At 38.4% G+C, this 2,739-nt stretch overlaps 1 long non-coding RNA gene across 1 annotated transcript; it reads right to left on the reverse strand.

Moving 5' to 3' along the window:
- Positions 1 to 296: 296 nt before the first annotated feature.
- On the reverse strand, positions 297 to 828 carry LOC134635683 (uncharacterized). The gene is made up of 3 exons (XR_010094972.1): positions 729 to 828; positions 519 to 549; positions 297 to 425 (listed from the first exon to the last, which is right to left on the reverse strand). It is a non-coding gene; the product is annotated as an uncharacterized LOC134635683 (long non-coding RNA).
- Positions 829 to 2,739: the final 1,911 nt, after the last annotated feature.

Here is a 2,739-nt window from a genome sequence, read left to right on the forward strand (position 1 = left end):
ATGTTGAGGCGAACTGAAGAGGAGGAGAGGGACAGGTGCTGCTAGGGCGAGAGAGACGTCTCTCACGTAGTCCTTTAGTGCTGCAGGCAGGCAAGGTGTTCAAATAGCGCACAACTTCAGTTTTTTTATTATGAACTCTGCATTATTAAGTAATAAGAACAAGTAATCTGATGTCCTGTAATCATTATGACGCTATAATTTGAGATACAATAAATTAAATAGGTTTTTGTACAAAGTATCTGTATCGGATCAGTATCATCGATACCACCTTGAATTTTACTTGGTATCGGATCGGAAAGAAAATCAGTGGTATTGCACATCACTAGTGTCAACTATGTACAAGCGAAACAAATAAACACGTCTTCTGGTGGTGGGCTTTTCACGCAGAGCTGGTGGAACCACCGCAAACACATCTCACACTGAATCTGTAAAAAAATAAATAAATACAAATTCCAATGTTAAAATATCATTTATGGGAATTGATCATAACATTTAGCAGTCTTTCTTGATGTCTTTACCCATTTATTGTCAGTTTCATGCTCTTCTTCCCTGCAGAAATGACAGATGTTTGTCAGGTCATCTGTTTTAAAAAATGAAAAACTAGCACATAGAGTATACTACCTACTGCACTTATTACTTCATTCAAACAACTATATGTTTTTTTTCTACAGCCATCATGATGAAAATATTCAGGATGTCAGAACACTGAATGGTGGAAAATGAGTTACCTGTCTCTAGGAGGAGAGTGGTGGCAATTTGCAGCCTGTGTGTGTTTATGGCCTTCTTTGTAGACGGAAAGTCTATTGACTCTTTTCGCAAGATCTTTTCAGCAAACTGAAAAAGAGATTCTAAGATGACTAAATAGGCTAATATCATAAATGTTATTTTATAGAAATTTGTTTTCTGTGAATCAATTTCTTTATTCTATTGTGTAATTATCTTATATTCCTTTTCCTGTCATTAACATTTATTACAACACAACATTTCCAATATTCTCGTATGTATGTATGTATTACGGTTAGGACTCGTACTTTCAATGCAAAGACTTCACATGAGGCAGCATCCACTTGTTTTGGGTGTTTGACTGTGTCACAAGTCCACCTTGAGAAGTTGCATCCTTTTTTTTGCATGAATGCCCTGAAAAACAAGTACAATTAAAACAAACAGTGGTTAATCCTTGCTCTGATGTTTGGATGGATGCCTCCCCGACCCTCTGCGAAAAATTTCTAAATCATTTTATAGATAAAATCTCAGTGTTAAGGGCCCCATATTCTCCGGTAGTAAATCAAGCCCGTTTCCGAATGTTCAACAGTTTTTCAACAGTTTGAACCTGTGTCGTTCTCGACTTTAAAGGAAATAATTAATAACCTGAGAAGCTCAAATTCTTTGCATGACATTATTCCTTCTCGTATCATTAAGGATGCATTGAATACAATCGGGTCCTGTATCTTATTTTTAATGAACTCATCACTGTTATCTGGCTGTGTTCCGACTGTCTTTAAACATGCCGTCGTGCAACCTGTTATCAAGAAAAGCAGCCTTGATCATAACACTCTAGCAAATTACAGGCCGATTTCTAAACTCCCTTTCATGTCAAAAATTTTAGAGAAAATAGTGCTTCAGCAACTACAGACCCATTTAGACATAAATGGTATAAGTGATAAATTCCAGTCTGGATTTAAACCGCGTCACAGCACCGAAACTGCCCTACTAAGAGTTTTCAATGACCTCCTTCTAATCGCTGACTCTGGGCGCTCTGCGGTCTTAGTTCTATTAGATTTGACTTCAGCCTTCGACACGGTTGACCATGATATTCTTTTGGCAAGGTTAGAACAAGTAGCAGGCCTTAAAGGAAATGTTCTCTCATGGTTTAAATCATATTTTTCTGAGAGGTTGTTCTCTGTCATGATGGGAAAATATTCCTCTTCTTCTGTCCTTTTTTGCTGTGGAGTGCCCCAGGGCTCGGTACTGGGTCCTGTGTTGTTTTCTCTGTACATGTTGCCCTTGGGCTCCATTTTTGAAAAACATAATGTCTCTTTTCACTGCTATGCTGATGATATTCAAATCTACCTCCACTTGACTGGGGATGTTTCATCTTCACTACACCCTCTGTTTGATTGTCTGAGGGATGTCAAAGACTGGTTATCACGTAACTCTCTTACTTTAAATGAAAAGAAGACAGAAATTATTGTTTTTGATAGAAATATGCCTCTGGGACAACTGACTGGTACACTCGGGCCTGTTGCTAATCACCTCACTGATGCTGCTAGGAATCTTGGAGCTTTCATGGATAGTTCCTTCAAACTAGATAAACAGGTTTCTACTGTGGTAAAAACCAGCTTTCACCAACTACGCCTAATTTCTAAGGCTAAACCTTATATACCACGCAAAGATCTGGAGAAACTCATTCATGCTTTCATCACTTCAAGACTAGATTATTGTAATTCTCTCTACTTGGGCCTCCAATCTTCCCTCCTTCAGCGATTGCAGTTGGTCCAAAATGCCGCAGCACGTCTCTTAACTGGCACTAGAAAGTATGATTCTATTACCCCTGTTCTAGCCAACTTACATTGGCTTCCTATTAAATATCGAATTGATTTTAAAATTTTATTGTTTACTTATAAAATCCTAAATAATATGGCACCTGACTACCTAGCTGATCTCCTCTGTCTGTATAGCCCTAAGAGAGCACTAAGATCATCGGGCCAACTGCTCTTAGTGCAACCTAGGTCTCGGCTG

The sequence above is a fragment of the Pelmatolapia mariae genome, linkage group LG10_11, assembly GCF_036321145.2.
Source record: "Pelmatolapia mariae isolate MD_Pm_ZW linkage group LG10_11, Pm_UMD_F_2, whole genome shotgun sequence".
Taxonomy (NCBI): domain Eukaryota; kingdom Metazoa; phylum Chordata; class Actinopteri; order Cichliformes; family Cichlidae; genus Pelmatolapia; species Pelmatolapia mariae.